The sequence below is a fragment of the Panthera leo genome, chromosome A1 (assembly GCF_018350215.1).
Source record: "Panthera leo isolate Ple1 chromosome A1, P.leo_Ple1_pat1.1, whole genome shotgun sequence".
Taxonomy (NCBI): Eukaryota; Metazoa; Chordata; class Mammalia; order Carnivora; family Felidae; genus Panthera; species Panthera leo.
In genome coordinates, this window is record NC_056679.1 from 145,386,265 (window position 1) to 145,413,883 (window position 27,619).

General features: G+C 36.0%; 1 protein-coding gene and 1 pseudogene across 14 annotated transcripts in view; both read left to right on the plus strand.

The window, feature by feature from the left end:
* Window positions 1–27,619, plus strand: part of ATG10 (autophagy related 10) — a 264,959-nt gene that overhangs the window by 79,060 nt on the left and 158,280 nt on the right. The window lies entirely within an intron of this gene.
* Window positions 20,109–20,994, plus strand: LOC122227166 (annotated as a pseudogene).

Here is a 27,619-nt window from a genome sequence, read left to right on the forward strand (position 1 = left end):
AGAGTAAAATAGTAACCCACAGCAGTGACATAAGTTTTCAAGGAAGAGAGAGATAAATATGGTCTGAAATTATTTACAAAGGCTTCATAACAGAATTGAAACTAAGCTAAAGACTGAAGACTGGGTGAAATTTTGGGTAAATGAACAGTCCAAGGATGATGTAAACTCAAGTATGTAGAATCACTCAATATCTTGAAAAGTGCTATGTAATAATAGTAATTGTTATTAATGGGACTTAGGAGATCCATTCCCAAATGAATGGAAGACATCCACGTAAGGTATGGCTAGATTGCAGAGAGCTTTTATATTGATATCTGTTGTTTTCCCCTGTTCACCACTCATTTTTCACTTCTCTGATTAGGTACTTTTATTTTCTCCCAACTGATTCATTTGGCGAATATTTACTGAGCTCATACTGTATTTCAGACACTGTTCTATATGCTAGAGATATAGTGGTGAATCTCACTGTCAAAACCTAGCCCTTAGGTATCTTCCCCTACGTTCCCCAACTGGGAATTGTTTTGTTAAGACAGTTAATCAAAGTGTCCTGTCCTCCCCCGGCCTAGGGTGAGCATATGACTAACCTAATAGAGGCCCAAGGATGGAAAATGGATGGAGTAGACTCATTCTGAATGTGATGCCCTGAGGAGTCTATTAGATCTTTTTATCTACATCCCCAGAGCTAACATGGTTCCTGTCTTTCCCCAGGCAGAGATAAATTTTTCCTTAAATTCTAGGAACTAGCACCTATCCTTTCAATAAATTGCTTTTTGTTTAGTTTAGCTCCAGAATCAGTTTCTATTGCTTGCAGCCAGTGAACTTTAAGACAGTATTGTATACCTATGTCGGTTCCTAAAGGATTTGAACTATATTGTGTAATCAGTAAGGCACTCTTGGCAATTTTTGAACAGAGAGCTTTATTTTTAAGAAGATTTGGAGATGTCTTATTAGATTAGAACAAGGAGAGATTGCATTAGATTCACCATTAGCAGGCTGTTAAAATGTCCAAGCACAGGGGTGAATAAAGGCGCAAATTAGACTGATTGCAGGAGTAGAAAGAAGTGATGGAGAAGAGCAGGGTTGGTACTAGGGTGAGGCAAGAGAGGCATACTCACCTAGGATGAGTACCTCCTTAAATTTTGTGCTCTAGGCGCCTGTCTTATCTCATCCTAGATTTCACTCTAAGGGAAAATTGAAGGGCTTAGTGACTGATTAGATACAGGAAATAATCATAATCATAATTACACCTGTCACTGTGCAGATATTGTTCTAAGCTCTTTACCTTTAACTGAAAAATACTGTGTAGGGTAAATTTTACTGTCTTCATTTTACTGTTGAGTAATGTGTCTAGGTTACCTAGGTCATAAGGGAAAGAGCTGAAGTGTAAGAAAAAGGGATTTAAATATGAGAATTCTACCAAACATATGAAGAAGAATTAGTGCCAGTTGTTTACAAGCTCTTTTAGAAAATGTAAGAAGAGGGACACTTCTCAGTTCATTTTATGAAGTTAACATTATTATACTGATACTAAAATCAAAGATAGTACAAAAAATAAAACTATAGATCTGTATCCCTTCTGAATACAGATGGAAAAATCTTTAACCAATATTAACAAATAGAATTCAGCAATATAAAAATTATACAGCATGACCACATGTGGTTCATCTTAGAGATGCAAGACTAGTTTATATATTTGAAAAATAAATTAATACAACCCACTATGTTAACTGGTTAAAGAAGAAAAATGATATCAAATTAATCAACACTGAAAAAGCATTTGACAAATTTCAGCACCTGTTCTTGATACGAACTGAAAAATAGAAACAGAAGGAAACTTCCTTTATTTGATAAAATGTATAGTTAGTATTCTATTTAATGGTGAAAGGCTGAATGCTATTGTCTTCAGTCTGGGAACAAGTCAAGATTATCTCTTCTCACCATTCTTATTCAAATAGTGATAGAAGTCCAGCCTGTGCAATAAGGCAAGAAGAGGAAATAAGAGACACAGATTGGAAAGGAAGAAATAAAACTGTGTCAATTTGCAGATGACATGACATGATTTTTTATGTAGCAAATTCTAAGAAATCTATTAAAAATGTTTTAATGTTTATATTTGAGATGGGGTGGTGAGGAGGGACAAAGAGAGAGAGAGGGAAACCCAGAATCCAAAGCAGGCTCTAGGCTCTGAGATTTCAGTGCAGAGCCTGACATGGGGCTCAAACTCACGAGCCATGAGATCATGACCTGAGCTGCAGCTGGATGCTCAATTGACTGAGCCATCCAGGTGCCCCCTAAGAAGTTTATTTTTAAAAATGCAGCAAACCTAGAATTAATAAGTTAGTTTATCAAGCTCACTGGATACAAGAAAACATACAGAAGTCAATTGTATTTCTGTATACTAGCAATGAACGTGTGGAAATGACTTTAAAAATATCCCTTATAATTGCTCTAAAGAATTGGAAAATACTTAGGTATAAATCTAATAAAATGTTAATAGGACTTATATGCTGAGAACCATAAAATGCTGATAAAAGAAATAACAGAAAATTACATAAAATGGAGAGATAGAAGGTATTCATAAATTGGAAGATTGGAGACAGAGATGATAACAATTCTCCATAACTAGACATATAGATTGACACAATTCCTATCAAAATTCCAGTAAGATTTATTGTAGATATAGACAATATTGTCCTATAGTTTTTTTTGAAAAATCAAATGAACTAGAATGGGAAGAATCAGCCTACCCGATTTTAAGACTTAATGTAGCCACAATAGTAAAGATTTTGTGGTATTAGTGGAGGGATAGACACATTGTTCTCAGTGAAATAGAATAGAGACTCCAGAAATAGACCCTTATAAATATGTTCACCTGATTTTTGGCAAAAATACAAAAACAATTCAGTTGAAGAAAGATAGCTATTGCAACAAATGTAGCTGGAGCAGTTGGACTCCCAGAGGTAAGAAACCAACCCTGACCTACATCTTACACCTCATACAGAAATTAACCCAAAATAAATCATGGACTTAAAACTACAATATAAAACTGTAAAGCTTTTAGGAAGAAAATAGAGATTTTTGGGGGGATCTAGGACCAGGCAAAAAATTCTTTGACTTGAGACCAAAAGCATTCTCCATAAAAAGAAAAATTGGTAACTTGGGCTTTCTCGAACTTAGAAGCTCTTGCTGTGCAGATGACCCAGTTAAGAGAATAAAAAGAGGGGCGCCTGGGTGGCTCAGTCGGTTAAGCATCTGAGTTCGGCTCAGGCCATAATCTCATGGTTCATGGATTCGAGCCCCGCATTGGGCTCTGTGCTGACAGCTCAGAGCCTGGACTTGCTTCGGATTCTGCCTCTCTCTCTTGCTCTCTCTCTCTCTGCCCCTCCTGTGCTTGCACTCTGTCTCTGTCTCTCAAAAATGAATAATGTTAAAAAAATTTTTTTTAAAAGAGGATGAAAAGAAAAGTCACAGAGTCTGGGAAATTATTTACAAACCACATATCCAGCAAAGGACCTTTATTGAGAATATATAAAGAGTTCTCAAAACTTAAACAGTCCAATAGAAAACAGGCAAAAGACATGAAGGGACATTGGAGAGGATATAATGATGCAAATTAAAACCATGATGAGATATCAGTACACACCTATCAAAATGGCTAAAACAAAATTTTAAATAGACAGAAAAACAGTTTCAACGTCAAAGCTGACAAGAATACAGAGAAAGAGAATCACTGATACAACTGCTGGTTGAAATGTAAAATGTATGTGGTTTCTTAAAAAACTAAGCATTCAACTGTCATTTAATGCAGCAGTTACCTCCTAGGCATTTATCCTAGAGAAATGAAAACATATGTTCATCCAAAAACCTGCACACACATTTTTATAGCAGTTTTATTGGTAATAATGGAAAACTGGAAACAACCCTTTGATGGGTATATAGTTAGAAAACAACAACAACAACCGTGGCACAGCCATACTATGGAACACTATACAGCCATAAAAAGGAACAAAGTACTGATATGCACAACATAGATGAATCACCAGAGAAATATGCCAAGTAGATAAAAACAGTCCCCCAAGGTTATGTAATGTATGATTCCATTTATATACCATTCTTAAAATGATAAAATTATAGATTGGAATACAGATTGCCAGTTAAGGCAAGAGAGAAGGCAAGGAGAGAAGTGTGGCTATGGAAGTACAACACAAGGGATCTTTGTGATGATGGAAATGCTCTGTATCCTCCCTGTATCAGTGTTCATATCCTTGTTTTAATTTTGCATTATTTTTGCAAGATGTAACAGTTGATGGCAATTGAGTAAAGGATAGACTTTTTGTATTATTTTTTTATAATCCATGTATATCTGATGTGTTTTTATAATCATTTTAAGATTAAAAGTTTAGTTAAAAAATGATTTTAGTTTCAAAGTTAATAAAAAGGAGAATGAAGGTGCTTTTTAATATAACTGGGAAAATCCCATTCCTTTAATGTGGGTGGTTTCCAGAACTTATTTGAAAAATCCAATGAAAATAAATTAACACAAATATGATGATGTTTAATAGGCACTTTAACATCTTAGAATTTTTTTATATTGTAGTAAGAGAAAACTTGTTGACTGAAACGGATCTCTAATTGATGTGATTTCAGGCAACATGACCAGGTCAAGTGGAGCAATCTTAGTAATGTAGGACATTTTTTGGGGAGGGAGTAATATATAGGCAGGTGTTCTTTCTAGGGACCTCATTTAGAAATCAGCTTTTCTGCTATGACTGCCTTTTTTTTTTTTAATTAACTTGTTTTATTTTTTATTTTTTTAAATTTACATTCAAATTAGTTAACATATCGTGCAAGAATGATTTCAGGAGTAGACTCCTTAGTGCCCCTTACCCATTTAGCCCATCCCGCCTCCCACAACCCCTCCTGTAACCCTCAGTTTGTTCTCCATATTTATGAGTCTCTTCTGTTTTGTCCCCCTCCCTGTTTTTATATTATTTTTGTTTCCCTTCCCTTATGTTCATCTGTTTTGTCTCTTAAAGTCCTCAAATGAGTAGAGTCATGATTTTTGTCTTTCTCTGACTAATTTCACTTAGCATAATACCCTCCAGTTCCATCCACGTAGTTGCAAATGCCAAGATTTCATTCTTTTTGATTGCCGAGTAATACTCCATTGTATATAGATACCACATCTTCTTTATCCATTCATCCATTGATGGACATTTGGGCTCTTTCCATACTTTGGCTATTGCTGATAGTGCTGCTATAAACATGGGGGTGCATGTGTCCCTTTGAAACAGCACACCCGTATCCCTTGGATAAATGCCTAGTAGTGCAATTGCTGGGTCATAGGGTAGTTCTAGTTTTTAGTTTTTTGAGGAACCTCCATACTGTTTTCGCAGACTGCCTTTTTAAGGCTTAAAGAAAAAAAGCTTATTTATCCATTTTGAGAGAGAGAGAGAGAGAGAGAGAGAGAGAGAGAGAGAGAGAGAACAAGCAGTGGAGAGGCAGAGAGAGAGGGAGAGAGAATTCCAAGCAGGCTCCTTGCTCTCAGTGCTGAGCCCAGCATGGGGCTCGATTCTTTGAACCATGAGATTATGACCTGAGCTGAAACCAAGGGTCAGACACTGAACCGACTGAGCCACCCAGGGGCTCCATGCCTTTTTAAGCTTTTTTTTTTCCTTCCTTCAATTCTCTGCCTTCCATGACATTCAAGGAAGAATTTGACAGTGGAGTAGCACTAGAAGGATGCAACTCAGGAGTTATCATTTGAATGTATACTTTTTCACTTGAAGTTAGGAATTGGATTTCTCCTTTAATATTATTAGCATGCTTTATTGGCAGGGAGATAGGATTTAATCTTGCTATTACAATAATTTCCATAAAATGTCTTCTTACAGATTTCACACCTTAGTGTGAACTAAGAAATTCCCAGGATACCTGCATGTTGACAAACTTCTACCTAAAATTTAACAAGATCTATTTTTCCCATATTTTTGTAATGTGGACAAAATTGACTTGAATTATATCTCTTATTTATAGATTGCAGTGAAGGCTTTTCAAGAAGTGTTTTCAGTTGTATTAATACTGACTTAAGGTCATTTGGTTAATACATAGTCAGGGAGCTGTAGAAACCACATTATAAGGCCAGGGTTAATTAGTACCAGTGAAATCATATTATAGAGAATGTAATACTAAAAAGCTTTCTGAATAATAAGACTATTTCCATAACAAAATGTTTGAAACACATGTGTCTGATTTTCTTCTTGGAATGTAAAAATAATTGTATTTATAATAGATGCATCTACATACTTAAAATGGAAATATGGAATTTTTATAGAAATGCTACAAATTTGGTTAAATAGCTTTTATATTTGAATATCAGTTTGAACATTTTTATTTTGGGTTGTCCCATTAAGTTATCTTCTAAATTTAGTATATGGTAAAAGTAATTATCAAACCAATGGAGGGAAAGAATGGTTATGTATTAAATGTTATTAGAATAGCCAGATAACTACTTGGAAAAACAAGATTGTGTTCCATCTTCATATCATATGCCAAAACATCATATGCTAAATGTACAAATTCAAATATAAAAGTGCTAAAGGGAAACTATAGGTTTATATTTTTATAATATGAAGTGGCAGGGGCTTTCTAAACATGACACTGATAACAAAAAAAAAATATGTTACTGATCTCTATTGGTATGTAACAAACCATGCTGAAACTTAGTGACTGAAAACAATGGTGTGATTGTATCTCTCTTAAGATCTGTAGATTGGTTAGGTTGTTCCTCCAGGGTCTCACCTGGACTCATTTATGAGGCTGCTTTTATCTGGTGGATTGGCTGGAGCTGAAGGGTCTAAGAGGCTGCAATATCTCCCTCTTTGTTGTGTCTTATTCAGTTGTCTGGCCCAAGCTTCTTTACATGGTGGCTGGGTCCTGACGAAGTAAATCAGAAGGTACGGGGCAGAACCCATCCTAGGTGGCCTAGGATGCCTAAGCTCCAGAAGTCACACTTCTGCCACATTGTATTGGTCACAAGTTGCAAGGTCAACCAGATATAAGGGGGTAAGTAAATAGATTCCATTTCCTGAGTAGCAGTATCTCATTACAAAATAACATGGCCATAATGAGGCATAATTTTTTGGCATCCATTACTATAATGATCTCCCCCAGTGTATCTCTTGCTATCTAGACACTGCCTGAAAACAGGAACCAAGTAGATTTGGGTAAAATTTTAGATATATCCCTTACCCTCTGAACATTTACTGCTTACTTTCTACAATTTAAGGTCTAAATAGGTTTGGATTATTTGGTAGCCTTATTCTTTGAACTTGCCAACCATATCTGTACTACCCTTATTCATAATTGAAATAACTTTTTCAGTGACTTTAAGCAGTTTGATTATGATGTGCCTTGGTATAGTTTTCTTCATGTTTCTTGTGATTGGGATTCATTGGGCTTCTTATACATGTGGGTTTATAGCTTTATAAGTATTTACTTATCTCCCCCGACCCCATTCTTTTCCTTTGGGGACTTCATTTACACACATATTGGATTACTTGAAGTTGCCCCAGCTCATTGGTGCACTGTTCATTTCTTTATTTGGTCTTTTTTTTCTGTTTTATTTTGGGTAGTTTCATTGCTTTGTCTTCATGTTTACCGATCTTTTCTTCTGCACTGATCTTTCTCAGATGTGTTTTTCATCTCGAGAAATTTGGTTTGGGTCTTCCTGCTCCCTTCCCTCATCCCCAGTTTTATTGAGATATAATTGACATATATCAGTGTATAAGTTTAAAGTGTATAGCATGATGGTTTGGTTTACATATATTGTGAAATGATTACCATGATAGGTTCAGCTAGCATCCATCTTCTCATATAGATAAAATAAAAAGAAAAGAAAGAAAAAACAAAAAAGAAATTGTTCTTCTGATGTGAACTCTTAGAATTTACTTTCTTAACAGCTTTCTTGTATATCATATAGCAGTGTTAGTTCTGGTAAGCATGTTGTACATTACACCCACAGTTCTTATTTACCTTATAACTAGAGTTTTACCTCATGGCCACCTTCCTCTAATTCCTCCTTCTCCCACCCTCCACCTCTGGTAATTACAAGTCTGATCTTTTTCTATGAGTTTTAAAAAATGACACATTTAAATGAGATCATATAGTATTTGTCTTGGGCTTATTTCACTTAACATAATGCCATCAAAGTCTGTTTGTGTTGTTGCAAGTGGTAGGATTTCCTCATTTTGTTTTAACATTTATTTATTTTTAAGAGAGAGAGACAGAGTGTGAGCAGGGCAGGGGCAGAGAGAGAGGGAGACACAGAATCCGAAGCAGGCTCCAGGCTCTGAGTTGTCAGCACAGAGCCTGACGCAGGGCTCGAACCCACACTTTGTGAGATCATAAGCTGAGCCGAAGTCGGACGCTTAACTGACTGAGCCACCCATGCACCCCAGGATTTAATTTTTAATGGCTAAATAATATTCCATTATATATACTACAACTTTTATTCATTGATCCACTGATGGACACTTAAGTTGTTTCCATGTCTTGGCTATTGTAAATAATGCTGCTGTGAACATGCGGGTGCAGAAAGTTTTTGTTTCAATGTTTTTGTTTCCTGTAGACATATTCCCAGAATTGGAATTGCTGGGTCATATGATAGTTATATTTTTAATTTTTTGAGTATCCTCTATGTTTTTTTCCACAGTACCAACTTACAGTTCCACCAACAGTGCACAAGAGTTCTCTTTCCTTACATCAATACCAGCATTTGTTATCATTTGTATTTTTGATGATGGCTATTCTAACAGGTGTGAGGTGATATGTCATTATGGTTTTAATTTGCATTGCCCTAATGAATATATTCTGAGCATCTTTTCTTGTATCATCTCATGTTTTGTGTATCTTCTTTGGAAAAATGTCTCTTTAGGTCTTTTGCCGATTTTTAAATTGGGTTGTTATTATTATTAATATTTTGCTGTTGAATTGTATCACTTCTTTATATATTTTGGATATTAACCCCTTACTGGATATATGGTTTGCAAATACTGTTTTCCTATTCTGTAGGTTGTCTTTCCACTTTGTTGTTGGTTTCTTGTGTTGTGCAGAAGCTTTTTAGTTTGATGGAGTCCTATCTGTTGTTTTTTTTTTTTTTTTTTTAATTTTGTTGCCTGTGCTTAGATGTCATATCCAAAAAATAATTACCAAAACCCATGTCAAGGAGCTTTATTCCTATGCTTTCTTCTATGAGTTTCATGTTCCAAAGGTCTTTTTTTGAAAATCTACTAAACATGTTTAATGTTTCCTCTGGTTTAGGGGATGACAATTGATATCCATACACTAAATCTGGCCCACAAGATTTGTTTTGTAAATAAAGTTTTATTGAAGCACAGCCATGTCCATTCATTAACATATTGTTTGTGGCTGCTTTTTGCATTACAGTGGCTGAGTTGAGTAGTTGTTACAGAGACTGTATGGCCTGCAAAACCTAAATTATGTACTATCCTGCCCTTTACAAAGAAAAAAAAAATCTGACCCCTGGGCTTCTTGAACATAATGGTGGAATACATATAATAACTGTTTTGCTATGTTTACTAATTCTATCAGTGATATCATTTCTGGGTTACTTTCAATTGATTTTTTTTTTTTTTTTTTTTTTTTTTTTTTTTTTGCTTCATTTGACTTGTAGTTTTCTGCTTTTTTACATGCTTTTTTTTTTTTTAATTAGATGGCAGACTTGGTGGATTTTACTTAGTATGTGCTGGGTATTTTTGTTTTCTTTCTTTTTTTTACATTTATTTATTTGATAGAGACAGAGACAACACAAGCTGAGAAGGGGCAGAGAGAGAGGGTGAGAGAATCCCAAACAGGCTCCGCACTGCCAGCACAGAGCCTGACATGGGGCTCGAACTCACAAAACTGTGAGATTATGACTTGAACCGAAACCAAGAGTTGGAAACTTAACTGACTGAGCCACCCAGGCACCCCTATTTTTGTTTTATTCTAAATATTTTTTAACCTTGTTCTGGGATACAGTTAGGTTATCTGGAAACAGTTTGATCCTTTTCAAATCTGAAAGTTAAGCTTTGTTAGATGGGACCAGAGCAGCCTTTTGTGTGGGGTTGATTTTGCTCATTAATGAGATAAATCTCTTCAGAGGACTTTATCCAGTGCCCCATGAATTATGGCTAGGAGGACCCCAAATTACTCTCAGCCCTATGCAGGTATCAGTTTTCTCTAATTCTTTTGGATGGCTCTTTTCTTGACCTGAGTTTTTTCCTCAAACATATGAGCTTAATCCATACTCAGCTGAAGATGTGAGGGATTTCTTTTTTCTGTACTGCTCTCTCCTCTCTGATTGTTTGCCCTGAAAGCTCTGTAACAGTCATGGCCTCCCTGGCTTCTCAGTTCCATCTCCTACAGTCAGGAAGCCTGGTTGGCTCGGCCTGAGTTATGCCTCCCTGCACTGTGGCCTGAAAACTCTCTCTAGGCAATAAGCTGGAACAATCTTAGGATTTACTTTCTTGATTTCCCACATCTCAGGGATCCCATGTCTTTGCGCCTGATGTCCAATGTCTTGAAAAATCATTCTTTCATATATTTTGTTAAGTGTTTTAGTTGTTTCAGGTGGCAAGATAAATCTCTTCTCTGTTACTTCCTCTTGCCTAGTGATATTTGTGTTTCACTACATTAAAAGTAAATAACAATGCTATAGAACATGCTGTAAACAAAGTTGAAAGACAAATGACAAACTGGGAAAAGCATTTGCAATTATCGTACCCTGCTAAGGATTAATAGCTCTAATATATAAGCAGGCCTTGTCAATCAATAAGAAAAAGATGAACAATCCCAATAGAAAAATGAAAAAGGTATTTTTATTTGTTTATTTGCTTTTATTAGTGGGCAGTTGGCAAAAGAACAAATTAAAATGACCAGTAAATATGTGAAAAGATTTTCTGTTTTAATAATATCAAAATGATACTAACAGAAATGACACAGAAATGCCACTTTCATCTATCATATTGCCAAGGAAGAAAACAAATGGTGATATGCATTGGTGACAAAACAGGTACAGCCTTTCTGGAATGCAATCTGGTAATATGTATGAAAATTAAAATAGTTACTTTTCTTAGCAATTCTAATTCTCGAAATTTGTCCTAATGAATAATCCCATAAATTTATAAGCAAAAAATTTTATTGTAGAATTACTGATAAAAACTGGAAATAACTTGAGTATTAGTTATTAGTCAAGTGATTAATCTTTATATATGCAATTATTTATTTTAAATCCTACAGTAATTATTTTTATAATTTTTTACAGTTATTTTCCTCAGTTGTTAAATATAGGTATGTATATACATTCAGATTATGACTAGTCTATTGAAAACAATGAGGTAGATAGATATTTATTAACACAAAAAAATGTCTTCAACATATTAAGTGAGGAAGACAAGCTATAAACTATTATGTATAGATGATACCATGGGAAATATACATACATACAAATACACACATATACATACACATACAGTAGTTCTCTGGAAGATAGAATTACAGGTGATTTTTCTTTTTAAAACATTTTTTTAGTGTTTATTCATTTTTGAGAGACAGAGAGAGACAGAGTGTGACTGGGGGAGGAGCAGAGAGCAAGGGGGGCAGAAATTGAAGTAGGCTGCAGGCTCCAGACTTTAAGCTGTCAGCACAGAGTCCTATGCGGGTCTTGAACCCACAAACTGTGAGGTCATGACCTGTGCCAAAGTCAGATGTGAATGAGCCACCCAGGTGCCCCTGATTTTTATTTTCTAGTTTCTCTTCTCATATTTAAAAAATTTTAAAAATAATGAGCATGTATAACTTCTACAGTCAGAGACAGACAAATAAACCAGAAAGGAAACCCTCACAGAGAAGCCTTATAAAGTTCTGAGACACTAGGTTTTATAAAATGAAAATGAGGGCTCCTGAGAGGCTCAGTTGGTTAAGCATCCAACTCTTGATTTCAGCTCAGGTCATGATCTCATGGTTTATGAAATCAAGCTCTGCATCAGGCTCCATGATGACAGTGTAGAGCTTGCTTGGGATTCTTTCTCTCCCTCTCTCTGTCTTTGCCCCTTCCTTGCTTGCGTGCTCTCTCTCTGTCTCTCTCTCTCAAAATAAATAAGTGAACTTAAAAAAAAATAAAATGTTTATTTATTTATTTTGAGAGGTGGAGAGGAGCAGAGAGAGGGAGAGAGAATCTCAAGCAGGCTTCAGGCTGTCACTGCAGAGCTTGATGTTGTTGGTGGACTGGCAGGGTGGGGATGGGGGGCTCAATCTCACAGATGGTGAGATCATGACCTGCGCTGGAATCCAGAATTGGCTCCTTAACTGACTGAGCCACCCAGGTGCCCAAACATCTTTGACTTTAATAATTTTTAAAGTCATTATTTTTAACATATCACCTAACAATATTTATGTCACAGGTAATAAACATCAACAAAGAGTAGTTTGATTTTTAAAATTATTTTTTAAAAGTAAAATAAGAGACTAAGAATAGTTTTTACCAGACATCAAATTTACTTGGACAATGGGATGAGTTTATTATTATTATTATGATAAAATTAGGAGATACTAATTATCTCTGTATGAGAGCCGTCTTTGATTTCATTTTAACTCCATTTTTGTCTATAATGTGATCTTTGATTAAAAGAATTGCAGGGGTGCCTGGGTTGGCTCAGCTGGTTGAGCGTCCGACTTCAGCTCAGGTGATGATCTTGCGGTTCGTGAGTTTGAGCCCCGCATCAGGCTGTGTGCTGACAGCTCAGAGCCTGGAGCCTGTTTCAGATTCTGTGTCTCCCTCTCTCTCTGACCTTCCCCCATTCATGCTCTGTCTCTCTCTGTCTCAAAAATAAATAAAAACGTTAAGAAAAAATAAAAAAGAAAAAATAAAGAATTGCAGATTATTTTGTTTTATTTTAACCAGGAGTGGTATATATACTTGCAGCCAGTATTTTCTTTTTCCCCCAGCACGTCACAGCCCACCGTGGCTCCTGCTTGGCTCCTCTTGGCTGGGGAGGGATGGCATTAGACAGGAAGTGCCAAGGTTTATATCACTGCTGAAGAAGTTGGGCCAGTGTTTTGGTGCCTTTCCCCATGAGAGTCTCTCAGCTTTCTCTCAGTTTCTAAACCACTTCTTTACTCCTAGATATAACCTGTCTTCTAAAGAAAAAATCTTGTGTTTCTTACAATAAGGTGTATTACTTTAGCGGGAAAATTAACAGACATTAATGAACTTGAACTCTTACATTTCTTTATCTCTGTGCACCCTTATGACAGACCAACACTTGAAACTTTGCAGAGACAAGCATTCTGTCAGCTTCTTTCCTTTGCCTTACATGTAGTTGGCTTGCCACTAATATTGTACAATAGGAACCGGGGTTTATTATCAAAGATATTACTGACCTTTCAAATGAAAACACTGGCACATTAGTGTTCACATGGATATCATTTCTATAGTCCAACAAAGACTCCTAAAGCTTCACTTCTACAGTCTGTCTGGGTTTGGAATATTTTTATGCTCTGCTGTGAGAAAAGCAGGTGCACTTGCACATTTATTTCTAAGATTTGTCTATTTTGTCATATGATTTGGGTTTAAATTTCTGCAGATGTCAATCTCAGCCATTTTTGCTATTAGTAGAGGAGCTTAAAAGGTAGCTCTTATAAGTCTAACTTCATATTTATTTTAGAACAGCTTAAACCTTGTAGCCTATTTTCTCTCTGGTATGTTTTTTGTGGAATAACTTAAATCCAAAATTAGCTCAAAATGGAACCCTTCCCCTGTTGGAATATTGCTGTTTTAATACCTCACAGTCTTTTCCAGTTCGTGGTATCGACACTGCTTTGCAATTTGTTTTGCTGCCCTCTAGCCCTTTGGCTCTCCTTTCCATTATTGTATTTCCTTGGTGGGTGCCTGTGCCAGGTTCTGAGGCATCGAAGGGAGGGGTCTATAGGTTGTGGGCTCACTAGGCCAACTTTATTACTGAAGTCTTGAGAGCTCATAATGAGACTCATCTATCTAAAATATGACAAAGTTTGTTAGCTGATGTTAGCATCCTAGTGAGAATTGTGAGCTGGCCTGGTAATTTAGCATTTCATTCTAAAGTGAAGGTTTCTATGAACACATTACATAGACTAATGGACTTCCTTAGCAAAAGAAATAACCAATTAGTAATTCCATATCCTTTTATAACTGTGCTCTGCCACACCCCACTGCCCCAATTTTTGTTGTAAAATAATCAGATCAAATAATATCTTCTGTCTTCTAACTACTGTCTTTAATATTCATACTATTATATATATATATATATATATATATATATATGCCTTCAACTATACTTAGAAAATACATACAAAGAGACCTATGAATTACATACAAAGAAATCTTATGCGTTACCTCAAGATTAAGGTAAATTCTCTCCATTTGCTTGGTAGTTGTGTACAGTTTTTGAAGCAATAATATATTTTATTTTTGCATATAGCAAAATTAGATCCCCTGCAAAATTACAGCCAGTTATATTTAAAATATCTTAAAGTTGTTATAAATTGTAAAACAGAATTTCCAGTCAACATTGTTTTGTTTTGTTTTTTTTTAAATTTTTTTTCAACGTTTTTTATTTATTTTTGGGACAGAGAGAGACAGAGCATGAACGGGGGAGGGGCAGAGAGAGAGGGAGACACAGAATCGGAAACAGGCTCCAGGCTCCGAGCCATCAGCCCAGAGCCTGACGCGGGGCTTGAACTCACGGATCGCGAGATCGTGACCTGGCTGAAGTCGGACGCTTAACCGACTGCGCCACCCAGGCGCCCCAACATTGTTTTTTTTTTTGAAGAAGGAATTTTCTTTTCTTTCTTGAGGAAAAAATATCATGTAAATAGAAAACATTTTTATTGTTGTTATGGGTGCTAATGACCTTTATCCCTCCAAATATTAGTATTAAAATTTAAAAACACCTTTTGCCAAACCCATACATTCCTCAAAAAAGATCAAAGGTCACAGAGCTGTGATGATTCAGTAGTAAAATATCAAAGTATTTAGAAAGTCTTTTTTACAGTTGCTTAAATTAGGTGAAAAGATTTATCGAAAGATCTAGGACCATCTCCAATTACAACAAAATATTTGCCCAAAGAAGTCTCAAGAGAACTTACAACAGATTCATTCTGCAAGAATTTTAACCTCAGCAACAAGGTAGCCATCTTTAAAACCTAAACCCAAACTAGAAACTTGAATCATTTTCTTCATTTAATTTAAAAATACATTTCAAATAATTTCCCATGATAGTGGCTCCATTTTAATAGTTGAAGATGCCAGACTTATATGGTGTAAAATAATAGGCATATTTCTACTCTAGTAGATTTATTTTTCCTTAACTATCATTCATGTTGCTCACAAAACCAAACAAACCAATCTTGTAAAATTGGGATGGTGTTTATTATACCCTGTTCACAGTAGTGTGGGCCTAGGAGAAAATTGGTGTATGGATCTGGAGAACTAGAAGGAAGAGAATTGACATTTTAACACTGGTTTAACAAAACAAAACAAAAACCCATAAGGTTACCATATGGAAATGAATCAATTGTTCCTCTAAAGAAATCTTGTTTCCCACTGTGACATTCAGTGTAGATTCTGCAGTAGTTTTATTGTCTCATTCAAGATGTTCAGGAAAGTTGTCTTTCAGCCCAGGCTCTCAGAAGCTAAGTCCAGGTATGATGAAGGAGCGTGAGGCAGGCTGAGGGGCAAAATACAGGCTGGCACAGCCACTGCCACCAGCACCCCCTCAAGGTGGAATATGTGTGATATTCCTCAAACACTCCTGGCTACCCAAGAATAAAGGAAAGGGGTTTAAGTGCTTGCCATGGTAATGTAGAAACAAAGACAAATGAAAAATTAAATTCCCTTACTGCCTACAGCCCACTGATAAGTCCTTGAAACCCAGCAGAGTGACCTCCCTCTAGGAGATCAGCTGCCTCAATGATGACAGTTTGCTAGGGGCAAAAGAGAACCTTAGCTTAACATTATCCCAACCTTGAGGATCCTGTAAGTCTACTTCCTTTATCTCAGCTGCCCCAGGATATATGCTAGCAATCATACTCTAAGCTTATGCCCCTCCCCCCCCCCCATATACATCTAAAGGGTTTCATGACTGAGGTTTTATCAAATGGTAAAAAATGGTGTTTCCCTAGCAACAGTTAGCCCCTCAAGGTCCTGGAAACCTTGCTTCCAAAATTCCTTAGAGACTTAACTCTATCCCTGACCCCCTCCCAACCTGAGGTTTGTAATGAGTTACCCATCATGACCCCACTGCAGCTCTTCCTGCCCACAGGTCCTGTCCCCCTGCTTTAATAAAATCACTTTTTTGCACCAAAGACATCTTCAAGAATTCTTTCTTGGCCATCAGCTCTTTACCCCATGAACCCCATCACTCCAGAACTTCATCAGGTAAAGGCATTAAATACTTTTAGTTTAGGTTAATTAATTAGTTTTGAGACAGAAGAATGAAACATTTAGTCTCTCCTTAGGTTTAGTATTTTAATATCTAAAGAAATAGAATATATGGTAATAGTGAACTTAATTTATTTTTATTGAGCTCAGCCTTTTCTTTTTAATTATTTGTTAATGTTAGTTTTAACATTGTGCAGATCAAGAGATCATTGTTTCTAGACTTCCATACTTGATTACCTAAAGACAAAGCTGTTAGCTAATGGGATCAATGAAAAGTTTTCAGGTCCTTTAAGAATTGAATAAGATTTATTGAAACAGTCCTAGTCAGCTGCAAGAACAATATGAGTTAACAAGAACTGAATAGATAGTTCTCTTTTAAATGGTCCCCAATAAGCCACCCTGACCAAATTGCATGGAACTTTGTTCAGCCTACCCACAACACATAGACTTGTTGACAGCATTGAAATAAAACAGAAAAATGAATCTATAAGAGCAATAAAGCAGCATTACATTTTGAATTTAATTTAATTTAGATTTAAGTAGGGACTTAAAACTGACCTGAACCATGACCAAAAACTAGACAAAACAATACTAATTTGTAGATCTTCTTTCCCTCACCAAAAGGAAAATAAAAAGCTATCTGAGTAGTGGTTCAAACTGCAACCTACCTAGATTTATATTTTCTTAGATTACTCATTGGAAAAACACCATAAAAACAAGAAAAATCTAAATGATTTGTCAGCCAACCTCAATATGTTATTTAATTGGAAAAAAAAAGTATAACTTCCCAGAGAAAAGAGTGGATGCAGTTTGTCCTCTATTTCATGGTAGTGTAATAAATTTAAAAAGTATTTTAATTGCTACCAATATTTAATAATTACTTTAAAAACAGTAAGTGCTTACATATATTGAGTAATTTCAGTTAAGATGAAATGTATTTAAGGGATAGTGGTGTAATTATTAATTGATAAAGTATTATAATTCACTATGTATGTTTCTCTTTTAATCAGAAATAATAAGTGTATATTTAAATATCATTTATGTATATTCTTTTTCTATAAGTGGAATGACATTTATAGATATAGGAACCTTTAATTTACAATGACTGAGACTACATCAAATTAATGATTAGTGACAGTAGAGTAAATATGTAATGTTTTACATTGTGTGTGTTGGACTATACCTCTTATTCAGAAAATAGTGGTGTATCTCTTTTAAAGTCAATAACGGTAATCATAAACAAGATAATTCCATCAGCACAAGTCAGTCTTACTCTGCATATATTAATTTAGCACAGTATTGCACTTAATAAATTATCATTAATCATAAATACATTTTCACATGTGCATATTTAAGTTTTTTAATGTTTGCTTCTTGGTTTTTCTGTAGGGCTAAGGTATAAGACACTCATTTCAAATCTAAGAAGCCACATAATCAGTCTTTTGAAGCCCACTGCAATCAATATCTATGCAAATGGGGTAGTTATGGAATTTACACTGCTTTGTCAATCAATCACTAGTCAAGTCCCCCCCTACACTCAATATAGTCATAGATTTTTTTCTTTTTTAAGGAGAAAACTTTTTTTCTTTTTAAAGAAAGAGACTTCCTTTTATTTGTTATATAAACAAGTGCTACAGCTTTTCCTGCCTCTACCTCTTCATACTTACCTGCCAGCACAGTGAGTCAGCCCATGCTGCCAGTCTCTTTCTATGTGGTGGTGGTCAGGCTCCAGGCTTCCTGAGCACCACCTGTGGCCTCCTATGGCCCTGTCTTTGAGTCTGAGTTCTTGAAAGAAGGAATGGACCTTTGGGACTCAGCTGGTTGGACCAGCCTCCCTAGAGTATTGATCATTTGCTGCTTGTCCACTGGCAGAGAAGTCTTCAGTGGATCACTGCAGGGCTCTTTCTTTCACCTTGATTATGTCAAGTTCTTCCCAAGGACTTGGTGGGGACATAGAAACCTTGCTAACTAAATAAGCAGAAGATGGAAACTGAGAAGGATAGTTAATTGGGTGGAATTTCAAAATTGGGGTTCAAGGTTTATTTGCATTGCATGGAGTAATGGACTGTAAGAAGAAATGTAATAAGGAGAAATCTGAAGTTTTACACTTAGATTAAAGAGAAAAAACAAATTACTAAACATATACAAAGTAGGGAAAGTCTGGTTAATAGTACTTGCAGTGAAAAACAAAACAAAGTAAAAACTAGATCTTTTTTTGGCTACCTATAACCACGGTATGAATCTTTAGTCTTGAGGACTGCTGAAGAAGCTAATGCATCTTATATCTTATAAAGACAACAAAGGAAGTTAATAATCCATCTGTTTTCTGTTGGTCAGCTCACATCTGGTGGATGCATTGAGTTCTGTTCTGAAACTTTTAAGAATAAGTCTGAAAAACTTGAACCTTTATAGAAGAGGGTAACTTAGATGATGAGGAAGCTGAAAGTGTTAAAAGTTTAAAGTAGGGAGAATGTAGGTAGAATGTGATGTTGTTCTTCAAATACTGAAAACATATCTGCAGACTCAGTATGTGAGTAGGAATTAAGTTCCTAACTAAGTTCTGGGTTATGAGTATACACACACAGGGTTATTCCCTTGTGTAAGTGAAGTCTGGGGATGGATAGTCCAGGGCTAGAGCAACCCTTCCACAAAGTCATTGAGGACTATGACTCTGATATCTTCACTGAATGATTATTTCCATCTTCAGGATCACCTCATGGTAAACCACGGGAACTCCTGCAGTCACATCCCTATTCCAGACAGCAAGAAGATGATGAGTATGGTGTGGGGGAAAGCCACACCTTCTTTCTTTTAAGAAACCCTCTCAGAATTTGCACTGACATTTTTTTGGCAACTTAGTCTTATGGCCACACCTGGCTGCCATGGAGGCAGAATAAAAGCAGTAGGTAGCAGTAGGAGGCTTAAAAAGGACAAATTTTACTAAATACAGAGAAGAATTTCCTAATAGTTTTGTGTGCCCCAAATTGAATGGGCTTTTTTAGAGATACCAATGTAACTGTTGTTGAACATTCAAAAACAAACTAGAAAATTGCCTACCAGGGATGTTTTAGGGAGACACATGATAGGTACAGTTCCTTCTGATACGATGTGCCAGGATTATTTCAATATATGTGTGCACAGGCCATACTGACTTTTAGTTTAACTTTTCTTATGAGAGATTTTGATAAAATTAGATTTTTACTTACTCCATCTCAATAATGACAAATATTCCTTAAAGTAAATACTACACAAGTCTTGTTTTCATGTTTTTCAGAAGCCAGCATTTTCTTTTAATGGAAAGCACTAGTGAAATAGTATTCTGTGGACACATAATGACCCCACACACTTAGCAATCTTTCTGATGCTTGAAGTTTTATGCCTTATGAATTTTCTTACTGATTTGTTTGCTATAGGAAGTATTGATCAATTGATTAAAGCAGATTTCATTCAATATAGCTCTAGGACAGGTACATTTGTATCACAAGATACAAGATATAAGATTTGTAACACATGAAATGTATAGTATCTTTCATTTTGTGGTGGATTTTTATTTTCCTTTGGTATTTGAATTGTGTGAATTTCTTTAGAAAATATTAAGATATTAATGTGGTAGGTGTTTTGGATTTGTATTCACAATTGTATAATTAAGAGATCTAACATATTAAAGTTATGAGTTTTGTAATTTTAAACGATACTACCCTGTCTGCACCATAAGTCTGTGGGAGGTAGACTGAAAACACTCTACTAGTATGTCTAGGCCCATGCTCATTCTCGCTGACACAGATAATATTGAGAAGTTAGACACAATAGTTACTGGATGCCTACTCCATTAGAAACAGAAGGAGAAAATCTATTGCTTGCCAGATTAGAAAAATGTCATATAAAAAAGAAACTCTGGCTCTAGTATCCTCTTGTGTCCCCATATGTGTGTATCTAATCTCAGCTGGTCCACCTGAGAATCCCCCCTGCACCCCGAGTGCAAACATCCCCTGCACGCGGTCCCATTTCTGTTCCAACAAGATGAAAGAAGCTGTCATGAAGTAGAAGAAACTCACTGAACTGCAAGCACAAGTGCGCATTGGTGGGAAGGGAACTGCTCACGCAAAGAAGAAGGTGGCTCCTAGAACAGCTACAGCAGATGATAAAAAAAAAAAATTCAGTTCTCCTTAAAGAAGCTGGGGGTAAACGATATCTCTGGTATTGAAGAAGTGAATATGTTCACAAACCAAGGAACAGGGGTCCGCTTTAAGAACCCTAAAGTTCAGGCATCCCTGGCAGCGAAAACTTTCACCATTACAGGTCACGCTGAGACAAAGCAGCTGACAGAAATGCTACCCAGTTTCTTGAACCAACTTGGTGCAGACGGTCTGACTAGTTTAAGACTGGCTAAAGCTCTGCCCACACAGTGTGTGGATGGAAAGGTACCGCTTGCTACCGGAGAGGAGGGCGATGATGATGTTCCAGATCTTGTGGAAAACTTGGATGAAGCTTCCAAGAATGAAGCAAATGAATAGAGGCACTTTCTGAAGTGACTTGAAGTTACGGGAAGCTGCTGTTTTATAGTTTGACTGCTTTTTAAAACTTTTGTTCATGGATCTGATAAAATCTATATGTCTAATATTTTTAAGCCCAAGTCTCTTGGACACTGCAGCTCTTTTCAGTTTTTGCTTATACACAAATCATTCTTTGCAGTAAACTGAAGAAGCCTGAGAATAAAGTTTGAAACAAGGTTAGTAAAGTTCTCTGCCTAGCAAAAAAAAAAAAAAAAAAAAAAAAGAAAGAAAGAAAGAAAGAAAAGAAAAGAAAAGAAAAAAAGAAAGAAACTTTGTTTCCAAGATTCCAAACAGGTTAATCAAATGTTATTAACAGTACTCTGGTAGACATTGTTAGATTGTGGTCTTTTAGAGACTTAAATGGATTTTCCAGAATATAAACACACTGCCCACACTTGGCCTATCTACACATATTTTCAAGGCATAGTTTTGATTATTTATATCTGTGTCTGTATCTGTACCTATTCATTTTAGTTATAGTGAATAATTTTGGAAAGCATTTTGCTTCAACCTAGTGTTCATATGGTTCAAGGCATAGGACAGGGTTGCGGGGAGCTCTTAGGGAGAAGGTCCTCCACAGTGCCTAACTGATGCCCTTTCATGATATGTGTTAGATGGTGTACAGCTCAGCTCTGCTTCAGGAAAGCAACTATTGGATCCCAGCTGTTTGGTCCTCCTATTTCTTGGCTTCTAGGCCTTATCTCACGCTCAATTTGAAAACTTTTCATTTGAGGGATCCTAATTTGATCCTCAGATGAAATCCTTAACTCATATGGTAGGCACTGTGTTGAACTGACTTGCGCCATGCCTTCTAAAGATCATGACTTGTGTTGCAGGGAGAAAGATTAAATTAAAATGGAGGGATTGATTACTTTTGCCACTTTGCTTGTTTCTTCCCAACTCCTCCCAAAGAAAAAAGGACGGAGCTTTTCCACCACTTGTTTTTTCTAAAAGCTTGCACAAATAACTAACTCATCAGGCCTCAAGTTCTTTATCTGCAGACAAGGATAATAATATCTGTTATGTAAGGATTATGGCAATTAAATTTAGTAAACATCTTCTGAGCTCTTTCTGTATCCTTGGTCTAGTAAATGTTAACATAATTTCTTTGTAAACCTTTTAGCACAGTATCTGGTACATGGAGATCAACAAGTATGATTCCCTTTGCATTCTAAAATGAGGTCCTAATATAACAGGGACCCCATTGAGTCCATAGTCCCAGCCCTTATCCCATGAACCTCTCAGTTTATCTATCGCATGCTGTGTTTAGGGGATTGGGATTGAGTCTTACATAAATGTGCCTGCCCCTTTCTTTTTCTTTTTCTACCACATATCTGTGGCTTGTTAATAGGTCCATTCCTCAGCTTGTCTCTCTTGTCCTGCTTCCCTCCTAAAAGATTCATCTTTCTTTTAGAAATCCATACTAAACTACAGTGCATGTATGTATGCCTGGGGTGGGCTTCAATGACTCCCCAGTTGCTTCTGCCTACAGGTTTTGGTTTGTTTTGTTTAAAGCTCAATGAGTGTTCATCACAAAGTGATCATACCTATGTATCCAATACCCAGATAAAGAAACAGAACACAGGACCCCCCCTCTTGACACTTTCAGTCACTACTTGCTGTCTAATCGTTACACTAATCTGACTTCTACACTAGACTCATTTTGCCTCTTTTGTTTGTTTGTTTGTTTGTTCTTCTAAGGATTTTATTTTTACATAGTCTCTACACCCAACATGGGACCTAAACTTACAACTCTGAGGTCATGAGTCTCATGCTCCACTGACTGAGACAGCCAGGTGCCCTTGTCTCTTTTTTCTTACCATTATATAAATATATCACATAGTGCATATTGTATCTGTCTTATTTTGTTCAACAACATGTTTTTAGATAATACTAAAATATTTTCTATTGGTTTTGGATCTAACTTTGTACATTTACAAAATATCAATATAAAAAATTAAATAAAAGTAACCTGTTTTGCTGTATAATATTCAGGAAACTGATTTAACATTTGATTTTGCAGTCAAACTAAATAGTGATGTAAATTGACCAGTTACTATACTAGTTTTGGCTGCCATATTGAGATTAGCTAAAGGCAATAGAATAGAGTTACAATTTAAAACTAATAGTTTTTGGGATGCCTGGGTGGCTCAGTTGGTAGAGCATCCAACTCTTTGATCCCAGGGTTGTGAGTTCAAGCCCCACATTGGGCTTGGAGCCTACTTAAAAAAAAACAACAACTTATGTTTTTTTTCTTAAACAACATTATTTTCTTAAATTCACTTTTAAGCAAGAGTCTAAGGAAGTATACTTTCAGAGGCCTGCTGGTCTTAAACGGGAGATAGAACTTAAGTTTTATCACTGAAGTTCTATGTGAAATTATAGTGAATCATCATTAATAAAATCTTTTGTTATTATTTTCCATAGGAAAAACATTTAGGATATAAAGTTATATTTGTTTATGTGTATTTTTATTTCAAAATATGTAGTATTTATTGATGTAGGTGTTATGAAATAAATGTGACATAACATGAGTTGATTGTTATCAGTTTATACTGCGTCCATGGAGTCTAGAAGGGACTGAATTATTATGATGAACACCTTATAATATCAGTGTTTGATGTCACACACTTGCACATAATGACATCAACACAGCTGGAGCCTGATAAATGGCCTTCCTTGACATTTTCTCTGCAGAAAATGTCAGTAATTTCATTCAGGAATGAAATTTTCTCTACAGAAATGTTCACAAGTTGTTCAGTAGTTTACTGCACTGCTATTGGCTAATAGGGTAAATGGATTACCATAAGGAATGAAAGAAGCGTAACGTTTATTGGATATTACTGTTTCCAGTTTACAACAAACCACATCATGTTTCCTCTGTTCATTCAACATTGAATATATATTATGTTAAATGAAAATGAATCACATATTCTGAATATTTTTCTTCTACACTTCAGAATGCTTTTTAAGATATTGTCTAACTGCCAGCTAATTTACAGCTCTGAAACCTTGTTGTATCATTTCTGAATAGAGCATTCAATAATTTAAAGTGAAATAAATCACCGTATGATGAATTGCTGATAAATCTTTTGGGTTGTAAGGGTTTCTTTGCTATAGCCTTATATGTAATTGTACATTTTAGCAGGGATGCCCTCTGAACATTAGAGGACATATTCATGAGCTGAATTTCCAAAAACAAATCTAATGATTTGACAGCCCTGCTCAAAAGACAGCAGCTCAGCATTTTAGAACTTGCCATGCATTGGATGACAGAGTCACAGTGAGCCTGGGAATATCCTCTGTGCTCTGACCTTCTGCTTCTTCCTCTAGGCCTGGCTGCTGTTGTCCTGAGGCACTAACAGGATGGTACCCACTCACCAACCAGTCTCTTATCTCTGCAATCCCAGTGAGGGTGGGGGTAAATGTTGTGTATCCCAGTACAAGAATGCTGTCAGTAGTACACTGTCATGGCTAAAACCCTTGTTCTTGTTCACATGGAGATTTCTTAAGGAAAAATAATTTCCAAGCTCTGTAAAATAGCTTAAAAATACTATTTTGACATTCTCATAGCTGATTTCAACAAAATTCTTACTGCCTAAATGTTATGAATGGAATAAATATTTTCATAAATTCATTGAAAGTAAGTATAAGCAGATCGAAATATATTGACTATTTTTTTCTATTGGGCTTCTTCTGACTAGACTTTTAATATTGCTGCTTTTAATATTAACTTCATTTCACTTTTATGGATAATCAAGAATGTGCATGAAACCTTAATTTCCAACACAGAAGGATAATTGCTCAGTGATCATTTACTTTCTTTAAAACATAACTGAATATAAACTAGGATAGAAACTAAGAAAAAGAGCTATTTTTAAACATGGATGGCATTGAAATGGTGTGTGAGATCAAATGGCATATGAAAAATGCACTCACCTTTTTTTTTTTTTTTCTGCCTTATACCTGTAACTTAAAGTGGACCTAGGATCTAGTTCATTTGTTTAGTCACAGAATCACAAGTAGTATCTTTCTGGTCACTAGTAGTCTAACCCTTACTTGAAAGGTTGGGAAATGGAGCCTACCATGTTAAGTGGCTTGCTTTGTAACAGAGGTAGCTCCAGCATTGATGCGACTCAATTACATAAATCCACTGCTGTGTCCCTCACCTATGGTTTACTATTATCCTTTGTTCAACAACAAGGGTGAGGTCTCATTTAACATGTTTTAGATTAAAGAGATTTTATAGTAACCTTAAGCACAGGAAACACGAATTTATTAGAAAAGACACTAGCCTTTAGCAGAGATGTCTCTGCTAGTTTCAGGTTAATCTTTCTGGGACACCAGTTCTAAATCATTTTTTAGAACAGTTGACCGCCATAAGCCGTATCACAGCTCTTATGCCACATATATGCCAAAACAACTGAACTGTGGTATGTGAATAAACATACCTTGACCCCAACCTGATTTTCTTACCACTCTTTCTATGAGCAAGCAGAAGACCATTTAAAGTAAGAAAAGTGGAGGAAAATAGAGAAGTAACAAAGGGCAATTTGAGCAGTATGTGCACTACAGTATCCGTGGGACCCTTCTCCAACTTCATGTGATAGCGTGCAGTATAGAAAAGGTTCTTTCAGCAAGTGTTTAGAAAAGTATGTTCCAAAAGATCTGCATAACATTAGTGTAACCAAGTGTTCCTCTATGTGGCTTCCTGTTTTGGAATTAAATGCCTTCAGGGTACTCAGAATAACTCTGTTTAGAAACACAGGGAGAATTTAACCTTTTATGCTCCTCATCGGTTCTTAAAAACTATATATTAATTACTTTGTTTCTCAATAGTTTCAGCTAAATTTGGAAATTGTTTATACATAAAGTAGGTTGTTTAGTTAAAAAACAAAGGTATGAACAGGAATTCTGGCAGTAATTATTACCACTCAAATCGTAAAATCGGTTTGGTCTCTTTTTAAACAATTTTCTGAGACCAACTTTTTGGCAGATAGGGTTATTTCCAAATGAACTCAATTAAAAATTTCAACTGTGGTTATTTGTAGGAGGTATATACTGGGAGCAGATGAGCTGAATCTGTGTTTACTTCTTTGTAGTGTTATTGTTCAACATTCTTAGCTTGCTGCAAAGCCAGCAGAGGGAGCACCAAACAATCTTTTTGTTTAGCTTGAAGCTTTAATGATGTATTTTTAAATTTTTTTCGCCATTTTCATTAAAAAAGATATGTACACCTAATCATTTACTGATTACACATTTTCACTATATAATATAGTTTTAACTTTCTACATGCTTCTAATTCTTTGAATTTAAAAGACTTAAAGGAGCCTTATTTGTGCATTTCCATTCTACACACGTTCATTAAATGCATAATAAACTGTATTAGACTCGACAAGCAACGGAGTCAAAGGCGAATATGCCATAGTCTCGGTCCTTCAGGAATTTATAACCTAGTTGAAGAGAGAATTATAAAGATCTTTCTATTTACAAGGTTAAAAATATGGGCCACTTATCTTGATGAAGATCAGTGGAGATATTATTGAGAAGGTGATATCTGAATTGGACCTTGAAGGAGAGGTTTCCTAAAATGGAAATTCTAGACTGGAGGGAACAGTATAAACGCAGGGTGTATTTGGGGAAAGGAAGTTATAGTGTTGTGTCTTGATAGAACATGGGTGAAGAGGGGGTGTACTGGGAGATAAGGTCAGAAAGCTAAGGTGGGGTCAGATAAAGGAGCACTATGAAATCTATATAGAGTTTTGGGTTTATTCTTTTGGCAAAGGAGAACAAATTGCAGACCATTAAAAGGAAGCAAATGATGTTTTAATAAAATAATCCTTCATTCAGGGTAAAAGGTTGCCTGGAGAACTGAGAGATTAAAATTGAACATTTTTGTGCAAGATCAGATGAGATATTATACCAGCTTAGATAATAATAATGCTTTTCATGTGTTTGTATAGATATCATACATGTTTGTGTGTGTGCACATGTGTTTCTATAGCCATCTATGTATATATGTGTGTGTGTATTCACACACATATAGTATATACAATAGCACTGTTCCTAAGGTTGGAGATAACTTGATATTTCAGAGTTATCCTGTGATTTAAAGATTTGTACTAAAAATATGTTAGTCAGTGTATGCAAGGTCTCAAAGCAAATTCAGGGCAAAGCTTGTACTCAAACGCTTTGTCTTTTGAGTCCAGACCTGGTAGTGTTTTCATCATAGGGTGCTGCTTTTGTTAGATGATGTCAGTGTGGGCAGGAAGGATGGAATGTGTGTGAGAGACATTATGGAGGTATAAAAGGAGTGGACACAGGACAAGGATGGGTTGAAGACAGCCACCAGGTTCTCATTCTCTGTGACCAGGAAGCTGAATGTGTTGCCACTGCCCCCATTTGAGACTTAAGGGGAGACGCTGGTTGGCAATGGGATGAGAGATAGACAGGGGGAGGGGCGGGTAGGTGAAAGGTAATTCAACCTCAGCGTGTCAAATTCAGGATGCTGGACAGCATCTTTGTCGAGATGTCTAGCACAAACTTCCCATTTTAGTTTTGGAGCTCAGAAGAGGAGCCAGACCTA